The following is a 14289-nucleotide window of genomic DNA, read 5'->3' on the forward strand; positions in this document are numbered from 1 at the left end:
GATTCTAAAATAGTATTATGATATCCTATGCGTTTACCCTCAATGTGGTGAGTATTCATATAATGGTGCCTATATTTTATTATTGATCTTGTTTATTTTCATTCTTCTCATATTAGTTATGTTTATGAGTTTGAGTTGTGCAAATTAGATAACGTTGGTTCTAAAAGGAGGATGAAAAGGAATGCCTCCAGTTGCTCGCCTCTTCAGAAGCAAATATAATTAATTTTATTAGCTTACAACTGAACCTTCACAAATTAAGAGAGCCAAATATGGGAAGCTGGCTTCAATTATAAGTAGGCAGATGGTTTTATAACTCAGAATATCACCCATGTGGGAGAATTTGGTAGGTGAATAAAATCAGAATTTTAATGGCACTATTGCTTTTTATGTGACCACAGATTTAAGTAATTTAAAATGTTTGGCTCTCAGTGGCTTGAATAGGGTAAAGTACTCTGTCTGACTAGAAATCAATTTTGTTTCAGTGGAAAAGAAGGGAGAAACAAGCTTTGAATGTATGCCTTCCAGAAGCCTATTTTTACCTGTGACACCAGTAATCCTTGCTGGTAATGGAATCGCCTTTGTCTTTCAAATGGTCTCATTTTAAATATTTCAAGCTCATTATTGGTATGCTAAAAACCAGAGCTCAAGAAAAAAAAAATATAACAAGCACTCCTAAATAATAGTGTAGAAAATAATTCAATTACGACATACTTTAATATAATCAGTTTGTACAAAAACATGTATTAAAATAGACAGTCTGTCTCATTAATATTCAGCAGACATCTCCTTCAACTGGAACTTATTTCAGACACATACATACAGAAATCTCAGAAAGGTTACAAATACATAGGTTACAAATGCATGGGCACACACAAAATTAAACAGAAAACAGTTCCTAAATTTTTAAGGGATTGAGGTTATTTTAGTGGGCGCATCTGTATATATTTTTTTATGACATTCAGTGGCACCGCCTTCTCAAATTTGAATAAATTATAGTTTTGCAAACCATAATTACATCGGTTCATACTTAATGGTTATGCATTATATTTCTGAGCCAGTATTAATCAAAATTTTGTGAATTTATGCTTTCTTCCCTGTGTGGCATCATACTGTTCATGTGCTTTGGGTAATTACACTCATTTATTGCTTGGCGTTATGTGGTCAGGAGCCACTCCCTTCCTCTGTGGCTTTCATCAATCTTACAGCAGTCACACTGAGGTTTCAATCCCCCCTCCCTGACCCCCACATATGCCCACTTTTAGCCAATACTTGCTTTTTAACTGGCTGATTCTTTCACCTTTCCGTCCACCCTCCTTCTCACTCATCAAAAACAGATTGCATTTTGCTGCAGAAGAAAGATGTGTTCAATAAAACTTGGCCAAGAAGATGGTTATTGATACATCTTTGAAAGGCAGCGTATTGCTTATGTACCACTGGGGACTTGGGTAGTGAGACTCAAATTGCTTGTGGTGCCAAGCAAAAAGCAAATCAGATTCCTTGCAACTTAAAACCTTGAAATAAAGTAATCCCTCTTTCTTTTTCACATTGGAGAAAAGAGCTGTAAATAAAGGAAGGATCCTTGGAGACAGCCTTAAGTATTGTCTACCATTATGGAAAGTCAGATGCACAGGACATAATGAAACATTTTCAATCCACACTCTTAAAAATGTGATTAGGTTTAGGGTTAATATAATAAAAATTGTCCATAACTGAATTTAAGTTTTAAAAATATCTCCATAAAGAGGGGGTTTAAGAAAAGGCTCACTGGCAGCTCTTCCAGGGATCAGGGTTCAATTCCCAGCACGGGCATAGTGGCTCATAATTTCACTAACTTCAGTTTCCACTGAGCCATCTCACTGGCCCAGTGGAATGTTTTATTTTAGGAACACTTCTCAGAGAGGCTTTGGCTAGCCTACATATGGACTGTTTGGGATTCAAAGAAGGTATGACTAAGCACATTCTTAAAGAAAGTGAAGACTTGTAAATATAGTAGGAGCCCAATAAAGTTCATTGAAAACATACTCACATGAACACAGATTGGTTATATACAATGTTATCTTGGGACAAGAAAGAACTGCACTGCAAAGATTTCTTCTTTAAACTGTCCAGTGGGAGACTGTGGTATGACAGGCACAGAGAATCTCTCTCAGTGACCATTCTAATGTCTAAGAATGCTTTTCCCAGACATAGCATAAACATACAGAGGACATGACATAGTCATGACCTGAAGAGACTCCCCCCTGTAAATGTGAGAAGTTGTCTTCTAGGTAGATGGTGTTGTTCTTGCCTCCTGATTCCTCCCCCTTCATATCCTTTATAATGTCACTGGACATACAAATGAAAATTTCCAGGAATCCTGACAGATAGAATCCATTTGTAAGTCTCCTTCACTTCTTCCCAGAGTTAATAAATTTCCAGGGAAGTTGCAAAGAGACAGTAGAGCTGACGTAGTCTGGTGAATCCTGGCACTTGGGAGGCACAGGTGTGTGAGCTCCATGAGTTTGAGGTTAATCTGCTCTACATAGGGATAGCCTGTCTCAAAATAAATGAATAAATACATTAAAAACAAAATGAATTGAAAAAATAACCACCTGAATTTCTATTCTTCTCATCTGTGAAGCTTGTGAGACTATCTAATGCCCGTTCATTAAGTGATAGTTACACAATGCAAACACCAGGACACTAGGGATGGGGAGACAAGTTTAAAACAAAACGAAAATAATAATTTCAGAAGTTGGGCCATAACGCCAGTGGTTACATACTGTGGATGAAACAGATTTCATAGATTTAGACCGAGTAAAATATTTAAACAAAATGAAAAATATTAAAACCCCCCACTAAAACCCACAATTCACACTAATTGCAGCTTTGGGAGAGAAAAATCAGAATGTATTGGTGAGATGTATCACAAAAGGACATAGTTTCAACAACAATAAAATGAAGACTTTTGAAGGATGGAGAGCTTTATTACAGGGGGAAGAGCAGGAACCATGCTTTACTTGTAAAAAGTAAGCATAAGACTTTTACAAACCTAAGAAGAATGCACAAAATAAAACGCAGTGGCGGTGTAGTGGCCATGGGGAGCATGGGCGGCTGGCTGTGGAAGCTGAGGTAAGTTTCTGCCCAGGGAGCTTGCAGATTTTCACCAGGTTTTTGCTATTTTTCTCTCTATCTCAACGTTCTTAACATCTATTACAATAGTCTCCAGTAATAATAAAAAACTATTTGCAATTTTTACTAGTAAATCCAATCCATATTCTGATGACAGAGACAATTTATATTTGATGTTATAAATGCAAAGCATGAACTTGAAGGAACTTGGAACTGGGAGGGACGCTGGTAGCCTAAGTGCAGGGTCTTTGTAGTGGTGAATTAGTTTAACCACATTTGGCTCACAGTGGGTGGTATGGTGCACTGTACCTGCCCAAGAGCTCTCTGTATTTCTGTATGAAAGACAGGACAGCTAATTTTGATATACCTTGACTCAAGGCACCTCTAAACCTCCCCATGGCTTGCACAAATTTCTCTCTGGTATTCCTGACTTAACACTTTCTAAAATCTGTATTTTATCTTTGCTGCCCTGTTACCTTCTGGGCAGCCCCACCCCCACCCCCACCCCCATCACCACTTCCCTTTCCACCTACATTGCTGAATAGTTTCTCCCCTGCAGCTCTTAAATGTGATCCCTTTGTCTCTGAGTCATGGCAATTCTATTATTCCTCCCCTCTCTCTTGATATCTTGCCCACACAATCTAAAAGTCTTTCCTCATCTTCCTGCCCAGCCATTGGCTGTATGGCAATTTTTTTATCAATCGAAGCCAGCTGGGGGCAGAGACCTGAGGAGGTCTGGAAGTTTGGCTTTTGGGAGCTGAAATAAGACAAAGCATTAGAACCAACTTCCAACATCTCACCCTTTCTGTCAAAAAAGAAAAAAATAAAACCTCTTTTTTTCAGGTACAAATTGAGCATAGCCATAACAATTATGTAAATTACAAAGTATGGTATATATTTAACATCTAGTTCATCATATTTGATAATTAGATAAAGTACTTTGCTATTTATCCTGACTTGAAGAGTTTATACTTCTATATCTAAATTATGTTCTGATTTTATTTGTATTACCATCTGAAAACCATCCTTTCTCTATCATCTTCCTCAATGTTAAACAACTTGAATTTGGTTATGAGACTATAATTAGTCTTCAACCCCACGAGAAATCAGAGAATGAATTAAATATTACATGAGGATAGAGGAAGCACAAAACATAGCTTCCAAAACTTAACCAATTTGTAGAGACAGCTGACTACTTGGACAGTCCCTTATTCCTCAAAACATTGGAGAATCAGTCTCCAGCCTTCTGGCCCAGAAACATCTGACAGACCTTGAAATGAAGCAGAAACTATGAAGGACTTGTTTACTCTGTCTTGGCAGAACTAAACTATCAACTACCCTGCATTGTGTATCTTTTCTTGGACAGTATTTTTTGTCTGTAGATGAAAAGGCTAATTTTTGTCCAGGGTCCATTTTGCCATAACTGGAGCAACTCCATATGGAGGTTTTGATGCTCAGTTTCTTCTTTGAATCAAGAAGGGGGTACTGTCAGGAGCAGACATGTCTCTAGTCAAGTGATCTTTAATAATTAATTAATATTAAACTTCATATTCTGTGGATTTTCTGATGTTTTTGAAGATTATCTATGAAAAGCATATCTCAATTGTTGACCACTGACTACTCTTACCTATTTTTATTTGAACATTTTGAAAGCATTTTAATATAATTAGATCAGAATCTAATACAACCATGAGCTTATTACCTGGCCCTTAACTTGTGTTACTCAATCATCCTAAACAGTTTGTAATATCAGCTATTAGAAGGACTGGGTCTAAGCCTTGTATTCTTACATGAGTTGTATAGGCAAAATGCCTATCTAAGATCCTGAGTGCTGCCCTGGCACAGACTTTTTCAAATTTTCTTTAAAGCATTTTTCCTATTCATTCTATTTTCTCTCCTTGCCTTTATTTCCTACATTTGAGATCAAAGGCTTGGATTTCTTTATTCTATATATACTTAAGAACATTTAAACAATTATCATTATACTCCCTTCTATAGCTAAAAACAATTAAATCAAAATTTATTTGCCTCTATCCTTTGATTAGCAGGCAGAGTCTGCTATATGACTCTCTCTGCCACAGAGCAGGCGACCTGTCTCTTTGCACAGCAGGGGCTCTCAGCATCTCTGAGGTTAAGCTCCCTGAGCCAACTAGAAACCTTTAGAAGGGCCTGCGGCTGGCTGTGTTCCTTTGTTCTAGTTTCATGGCTTGTGTGGAACCACGTGACTTGGCTCTGTTCACTGAGAAACCAATTCTCCCCTCCTCCTAAACTTATATCATGGTGTGTGTGAGTATTCCATTTGGGAATCTCCAATTAATTTTTAAAAGTGAGTTCTTGCCTACCGGTTGGCACTATGTCTAGAGGTGAATTAGTTCCGCTGATTTGGGTCTCAGCAGATGGTGTGCGCACTGCGGCTGCCCGTGAGCCCTCTGGATTCAAACACCAGCTAATTTTGATATGCCCTGACTAGCTCAATGGTTGGGCACTTCACGGTTTGCAAACATTTCCCTACGGTATTCCTGGCTTGACACCTTCTAAGATCTGTATTTTATCTTTGCTGACCTGTTACCTTCTGAACAGTGCCCCCTGTCCCCATAGGACTCTCTCCCCTTTCCACCTACACTACATTGCTGGATGGTTTCTCTCCTGCAGTTCTTAAATTTGACCCTTCTGCCTCCCAATCATGGCCATTCCCTCCCTCCCTCCCTCCCTCCCTCCCTCCCTCCCTCCCTCCCTCCCTCCCTCTCTCCCTCCCTCCCTCCCTCCCTTCCTCCCCTTCCCCCTTCTCTTGGTCCCTTGTTCCATCTCCCTGCCCAGCCATTGAATGGCAATTCTTTATTATCAGTTAAAGCCAGCTGCGGGCAGGGACCTGAGGAAGTCTGGAAGCTAGGCTTTTGGGAGTCGAAGTAAGACAAAGCATTAGAACCAATTTCCAGCATGCCCTTGTTCTTGTCTTAGAGAATGTGGACACTGCTGCTGCAGTGCCTCTTTGCTACAGACCGCTGTAAACATGAAAAGCGATCAGAACCAATCCTTGCAGGGCTAGGCAGCAAGAGCTGCAGGCTACAGATTTTGTGTCATGGTCTTTTCCTCACTTCCTCCACTCAGGAGCTGTGAGCACCGGTCTTGGGGGGCGGGGGTTATAATTTGGATATTTGACGCTTTTAGGTTATGAGAAAAGTGATGGAATTAATGCTTTTTTCCCCCAATAAAATTAAATAAGTAACCTGGTTTTCTTGGGTCAGAAGTAATTTAGTGCGCTTATTTGAAAAAGCAGATCACGGGCACTAAACATTTTTATGGCTCTTCACCATCAGCAGAGCAGACTGGTGAGTTTTTGCCTCTTGTTTTTAACTGGCCACAAGGATATTCTTTATTTTCCTTTAAGCCACCAGCAAGCCATCCGCTCTGGCCTGGCATATCCTTTTGTATAACCCACAGAAACCTAGATGGATGAATTACATATGTCCTATAGTTAATCTGTGTTTCAGGAAGAACCAAAGAACTAGTGAATTGTAGCTGCTTAAAAAAAAAAAGGTTGGGGGGAAAATCAATAATAAATTATCTTCCTCGGCAGCAGTTTAGGATCTTTGCACAGCCCCTTTGACATGTAGATGGAGTTATAAATTGATTTAGTTGAGGATGCTAAGGAATCTGGGCTGCCTGGCGAATGCAGGTTAGTGAAATAAAAATAACCCACCTTGTCAGAGAGCCTTTGTAGGAGCTGCCGAACCCAGCAAGTTATTTTTACAGTTTAATGAGTTAGGCCCCAGTTTCCACAGGGAGACACAGCAAGTGGAGTATTTCATAATTTACTGCTGTAAAATGATCAGGATTCATGTTGTCTATAAAACATGAAAAACCTTCTTCATTCCTTACCAATTAGATCATAGTTACAACTTACAGTTCCTTTGAGCCTAAAAGAAAAAAAAAATTTAACTGCTAGACATAAATGAATGCTGTGGTTAAATTAAACCCTTCAACAGCCCAAACAGGCTTGAAAGAAATGCCTTCTGGATGTTATTAACACACATATTTAAGTGCTATTTTTAAATTTTAACTGCAAGCCATAGCAAGCACAAATGTTTCGAATAGCTATTTTGGCATCGTCGCCTTGTGTTCACAGTTTTTCATCTTTACTAATTCTTTTCAATAATTATTTCACCTTTCGCTACTTAATTTTTTTCTCTTATTTTTTTTTTGCAGATATAGCAAAGTCATTTTATGGAGATAATTATATTTGAGGAACAATGAAGTCAGTGCAGTTTTGTCATCAAAAGTTCTCTTCAATTATCATGGTAGCAGGATTGTGTTTTATTTTCCACAAGTACATTGCAAAATGTAGGCATTGCAATTTGAACCTAATAACTTTAAATGCTCAATATATTTATGCTTATTAAAGTAGGTTCACTCTGTAACAATTTAAACACAACCATCAAGCTACCTGTATCAACCCAAGTTAAACTGGAGAATTTGTTAGGCGTATGTGTGAGCAAATGTGTGAGCAAGAAGGAAGCAGGGGCAGACAGGAACACAGAGAAACAAAGCTTGTTACCGACTTCAATTGGTGTGGCATAGTAATTTGGATGCATGGTGTATGAGTTTACTAAGGCTGCTGTAACCAAACACTTCACCATGGGCAACTTGTACAACAGAGTCTAAAAACCCAAGCTCATCATACCGGTGAGTTTGGATTCTCCAGTGCCATCGTCTTGAGATGGTGAGAAGAAATGGGGAGGTCCACAAGCTCGGGGGATGGTCTGTGTAGGGAGTAGTATCATAGAGGTGATGATGTGATGTGAGACTATGTATGCAAAGGGCTGGGGAGTGTTCCTTCATTTCCCTTCATAGTTCAATGTTGGTTTTCTTGTTGACTGGAGAAAGATGGAATGGCAGTGTCTGTTTGATTTACACTTCCCTGATGAATTAGGATGTTACCTATCTTTGTGTGTATTGATTGGCCATCTGTAACTCTTTTTTTTTTTTTTTTTTTTTTGGGGGGGAACTATCTGTTTAATTCATTTGCCAACTTATTGCTTGGATGCTTTCCTTTGTGTAGCATCAATTTCCAATATGTGGGGATTATTTCCGGAGTCTTGGTTGTATTTTATTAGCTACATATTTCTGTATAGCGTAGCGTTGTCTTGATTACTGCAGCTTTATGTTAAGCCATGGCATAAATTCTCCAAATCCAAATGTCTTTTTCTGATTTTTTTCAGTATTATCATAAATCTTTTGCATTTGTACATAAACTTTAGGATTTCTGGGATAATATTATGAAAAAATATAGATAAATTTTTTTAGATTACATTAAACTTGTTGATCAATTTGGAAAAGTTATTTTCAGTCGTTTTTTTAAAGTTGTTTTTGTATTTACAATTTTGTATCGTCTAGCAATGGGGCTATGTTCTGAGAAGTGTGTTGTAGATGACCATAAAGAACATTTATAAAAGACAGGTATGATTTACCAGACCATATAAACTTGTAGTACAACTATGGCATATATGGTCAGTTGCTCACTAAAACATTTGGTTCATGACTGCATTTAGATGCTCCTTAAGAATATATGCTGATATTTTACTTTTTCCAATATGCACATTTATACATACTTTCCTAGAATAATTCAGAGTATGATATGATATCTTTTAAGACTCTTTTTAGTCATACAAAATGGCGAGCTTCACGATGGCAGTTTTGTACAAATTCAGGGTACATGGCTCATATTCAAGCATCCATTTACCAACTTTCCTCATTTCCTCTTCCCTGTCTTCACTAAATAGCATACTAGTTTCCTTCCTTCATTAAAATAGTTCCTTTATGCTTTTATGACATGTAATATATATAAGATGAAACATATAAATTTCTAGATTCTGCAAAGAGGAGAAAATGTGATGTTTATTCCTCTTAATTATTCTTTCTTTGGAAACTTTCTCCTTCACAAAACCCCCTTCTACTTTCCGGTCTCATAATCATGTCTCTGTGTGGTTTGGGGCATGAGCTAAAAAGCATGAGGAATTAATTTGATACCAGATCCCACTTTACCCCCCTTTATAAAGATAGATTCTTTCCTCATACAATCTGAATACAGTTTCGCCTCCCGCTACTCCAAGTTCCTCTCCACCTCCTTTCCTTTCCACATCAACTCCCTTTCTGTCTCTCATTAGAAGAGAACAGGCCTTTAAGAGATAACAACAAAAGATGACAAAATAAACTTAAGAGATAACAATAAAACATGACAAAAATAAAATATAATAAGATAAAAACAAAACAAAACAACCTATATTGAAGCTGGACCAGCCAAGCCAACAAGAAAATAAAAGAACCCCAAGAGAAGGCACAAGAAGCAGAGACCCAATTATTCATCCATTCAGGAGTCCCATGAAAGCACTACACTAAAAACTATAGTGTTGACTGGGGACCCGGTGCAGACTCCTGTAGACCTTGTGATTGCTGCCTCAGTCTCCCTGAGTTCATATAGGCTCTGCTCAGTTGATTCAGAGGGCCTTGTTCTCCTGGGGTTCTCCATCCTCTCTGTTGTCCTAGCTTCTTCTGCTTCCTCTTCCACGGACTTCCCTGAGCGTTCTCCTCTCTCTCTCTCTCTCTCTCTCTCTCTCTCTCTCTGTGTGTGTGTGTGTGTGTGTGTGTTGGGGGGTGATGGAGTGGAATATCTCATTTAGAGCAGTGACTTAGTGACATGAAGCTGTAACCCCAGCACTGGAGAAATGGAGATGAGATCACACTGGCCAGCCACCCTAGCCTACTTGACAATTTCCAGGATGGCGAGACATATCGTCTTAAAAAGCTGAGCAGGTGGGGGTCTAGAAAGATGGTTAACATCACTTGCTGTTCTTCCAGAGGACCAGAATTTGATTCTCAGCAACTGGTCAGGTGGCTTACAAAGGCCTTCAACTCCAGCTCCAGAGGGCCCTCTTCTGGCCCCTGCAGGCACCCTTACACATGTGGTATACATACAAGCAGAGGTGTACACATACACATATACTGTAAACAATTAAATTCTTTAGAAAAGTGGTTATTGGAAAGATTATAAGAGCAGAAGGGGTGGAGGACACCAAGAAATCTAGGCCTTCTAAACACAACAGGACTGATGCACATAGGAGCTCACAGAGACTATGGCAGCCTGCACAAGACCTGCACAGCTTTAAGCCAGATAGCGTCCTAAGGCTGAGAAAAAATGGACACAGCCCCCATCCCTAAACCAGAAGCTATTTCCTACTAATAATCTCTTATAGAGGAAAAGTTGTGGAGTCTCACTGGTTATACAAGCCACAGTTAAGACCCAGGAGCAGCAATAGATGGTGCACACAAAAAATGTACTCAAAGGTATTTTTGGAGGATTTATTTATTTATTTAGTCTCCTAATGCTTTGTCTTCTCATCTCCTCTACCTGCAGGTATTTTGTGTTTGCTTATATATTATGGTTCCCACTTTTGTGAGTTTTTTTTGGAGGAGGATTTCTCTCCATGTGAAAGTGTATCTCTCTGTAACTGTGTAAATTTCTTGTTATTTGCCCCCCCCCCCATCATTTTTGGTTCTTATATATTCAGGCTTGTTTGTTTTTATCTTATCTTATTAGTATTATTTTTTTAGATGCCTTTTTTTTTAATGAGAAAGAGCAAGAAAAGGTATGGATTTGGTAGAAAGATGGGAAAGCTCTGGGAGGAATCAGTGGGCAGGAGACTATAGTCAGAATATATTGTATGAAAAAAAATCTATTTAGAAAAAAGTAGTTATCAGCTGAGGAAATGACACCCAAGGATGTCTGCTCATTGGCCACTCTCACTGTGTTTGGTCTCGCCTAGTTATCTTTGCTTGTCACTGCTGCTCATTCTGCGAGACTGGGAGTCTCAGTAGTTACCATCTAGCATTTCAGGCCTCTCAATAATTTGTGTAAAACCAGTGCTATTCAGTCTACCTTGGGAGCTTGAAGAAGCTGGGTCAGCACCTAATGATGGCATCATCATCATCATCACCATCACCATCACCATCACCATCACCATCACCATCACCATCACCATCATCAAGAAGCTGAGTCCAAAAATGGTGACTTCTCCTCCTCCTCCTCTTCCTTCTCCTCCTCCTCCCCTTCCTCTTCCTCCTTCTCTTGCTGTTGCTGCTGCTGCATTCCCTGGTAAGAAATGAACACAACAGAGAGAAAAGGCTATATAGATTTTTTTCTAGTTGCCTTATGTCTGGGCCACTGTTTTTAAGGTGCTATCCAGTGTTGGGGAGGGCCACCCCCTCAGTTAATCCTTCCAGGAAATACACTTACCTACATTACCAGAGGCATCTCTCTTAGGAGATTACAGAGACAATGAAGGTGACAGTCAAGATCAGCCATTATGTAAGCTATTAGTTCATTTTGTCAAAAATTGATGTCTCAAAATACCTGAATTAAATATTTGAGACATATTCTAGCTCTCATCTAAATGTCTGTATAATTTAACTTGGTTCCCATTTTAACCACTTATCTGAAACTTTTAAAATATGGTTTAAAATGTTTGCTTTCGATAGCACTTTCATATGTAAAAAATTGGGGAAAAATCAAATATTTAATAATAATGAATGATTAAATACATCGTAATTCTTTTCTGTGTTGAAATATTTAGCAATGAAGAAAACAAATCATACCACTGAGGCCTACATAATACAGTTGAAAAGTGTTTAGACTCCATTCTTTCTGGAAATATTTATTGAACATTCATTCAGTCCCAAATATTGTAGTGCCAGGGGCTGACTGTGATAAATCAGATACATGTGGGTCCTGCCTGAAGAGAACTTAGAATCTCAAGGAACAGCAAATAGATCTATAACTATGTCCACAAACTTTGACTGAATATGAACATTATGAAAAGCAGGCAGATAATGGTCCAAAAAGATCATGATGATGGTGGCTCAATAAAAGTTAAGTCAGGAGAGTGATAGAGCATCACAATGAGGGGCAGGGAGAGCTGTGCAGGCAAGGGTGATGGCATGTGGGAAGAGATTAGAAAGAGCAAGACTAGAGCTTCACACCTCTGTTAAATCCATGGAAGTTCACAGCACTCAAGCAACTTCAGTGCACTAGGGACTGGATTCATTGTATTAATGGCTTTGCAGGGCTTTGATTGGAAGTCATTGCAATTAGTTTTCTATTGTCCATACTTTTCATGTAAGTGCCTTAAAAGATATTTGAGAGTAGTGTGGCTCATAAGATGGCCAAGTGATGTCTCTTTTGAGGAGAAAAATTCATGTAAAAAAAGGCATTAAAAAGTACAGAACAGACCCTGAAATGTGGAAAACCAGGCATAAAAAGTATAGAGCAGACCCTGAAATATCTAGCAGTCCAGGCAAGAAAGAAATGTGATTTCTAGAAACCGAGTCTGTTTCTACATGCCAGCCATATCATAATTAGAATCTAGATCCTTCCCAGGCTCAGGGTTTCAACTCTTGCTCTCCAGCTGGTGGTGAATTTGCAGAGGAAATGAGACCTTAAGAAGTGGGGCCTCACTTCTTAAGGTCTCATTCATAGCCACATGAGAGTAGCAAGTACAGCCGACATCTAAGATGTATTTTGAGCTAGGTAGGGATTTCTGATCATTTGGTTGGGCAAGGAATGAGAGAGAAAAGAGGAATAATATTCAGATTGAGGCTTAATAAAAAAAGTGTGTGTGTGTGTGCATGTGTGAGATACTAATTTCAGAGGGGAAAGATGGGAGAAGAAGGGAGATCTATGTAGATCATCAAGTCCTTCGGTTAGGTATTTTTGTCTTTGTTTCCCGATGGGGTTGCCAGGCAGGAAGTTGGATTTGAAACTGTTGGGGAGGTCTATGCTGAGACTAAATTCGGAAGCTGTCGGAGAATTCCTGTAAGTGGAAAAAGCAAGGCATAATGAACTATATGTTCTGGGATCTTAATTACCGGGAAGGCATATGGGACTACATGCAAAATACCATGCTACTGGCAGTTGTCTCTTGTGGAGGGATGCGATTATAACTGGGCATATTTCTTTGTGACCTTAAATATTTACTGAACATAAAAACAAATATCACATTGTAAAGGTAACATCTTGGGGCTAAGGAAGCCTGGCATGCTTAGATCCTACATTCTTTCTCTGCTGTACTACACACACACACACACACACACACACCACCCAGCCTAAGTAATTAAAAAATATTCAGAGCCCAGTATAGACACTGAGAGCCTAAGGAAAGTTATTTACTTAGATTCTTTAAGTAAGTTCTTTAAATAATTCTATTTCATTTCTATCACTCCAAGTATTACTATACTTTAACATGGAAAAGTGGAGGTGGGGACATGACAGTGGTAGAGTCTTTGTCTGGCGTGTACATATCATGTGTGTGTGTGCGTGTGTGTATGTATGTGATTTAGGAAGATTATAGGGACAGAGAGATACCTTAGGGAGTAATAGCATTTGCTCTGAAAGTATGAGGACCTGCGATCAGATTCGTAGAATGCACATAAAATCATGGGTGTGGCCATGGCCATGTGCACCTGTTATCCTTGCACTGGGGGACTTAGGATGTGGGTGGAGATGGAGATGGAAAGAAGAAGAGTACTGAAACTTCTAACCATCAACCTAGCCAATGTATGGTGAGACACCTTGTCTCAAGGAAATAAGGCAGAGAACTAACCTGACCACCAGCCTATACACAATATGTCCACAGACACACCCACACCCACATGCACACACATGCCCCCTTTGATCTCTCCTATGTCTGTTAAGTTTTCTTTAGTTTTATCATTAATTCTCATTGCTCCCTGAGTATCCACAGCATAATTTTCTTTTCCTTTTTGCTGAACAGAAAACCTCCCTCTCAATCTCTTACTCCTACTCACTGTAGAAGTTACTTCTTAAAATTTTGAAATAGAATATATATATATATCTTTGCAATCTTTCCTCATCACAGCTGATTTCTTTCTTATAGCTGTAACAATTTTACTTTTAGAGAATGATTCAAATTAAGAAGAAGAACCATTCTGGGTCTCAAAAGGCCAAGACTCCTCCCAAGAGCTGCCCCTCTTCCACCCACCCACACTCCTGCTTCTGTGTTTGTTCCTTTAGCAGGGACTGCATCCTCGTTTTGCCTGGCTGTCCATCCTGTCTTTGTCTCTTCCTTTTTCTTCGGAAGGAAGCCTCAAGCACGCTACTGCTAGGTG

The 14289-nt window shown here is 39.1% G+C and overlaps 1 long non-coding RNA gene across 2 annotated transcripts; it reads right to left on the minus strand.

Moving 5' to 3' along the window:
* Positions 1-695: 695 nt before the first annotated feature.
* On the minus strand, positions 696-11246 carry Gm41729. Of its 2 annotated transcripts, none has more exons than XR_877410.3 (2): positions 11045-11246; positions 696-2532 (listed from the first exon to the last, which is right to left on the minus strand). It is a non-coding gene; the product is annotated as a predicted gene, 41729 (long non-coding RNA). The 2 variants fall into 2 exon arrangements; XR_001782415.2 differs by lacking the exon at positions 696-2532 and adding an exon at positions 6908-7028.
* Positions 11247-14289: the final 3043 nt, after the last annotated feature.

Source organism: Mus musculus, chromosome 18 (assembly GCF_000001635.26).
Source record: "Mus musculus strain C57BL/6J chromosome 18, GRCm38.p6 C57BL/6J".
NCBI classification, from domain to species: Eukaryota; Metazoa; Chordata; class Mammalia; order Rodentia; family Muridae; genus Mus; species Mus musculus.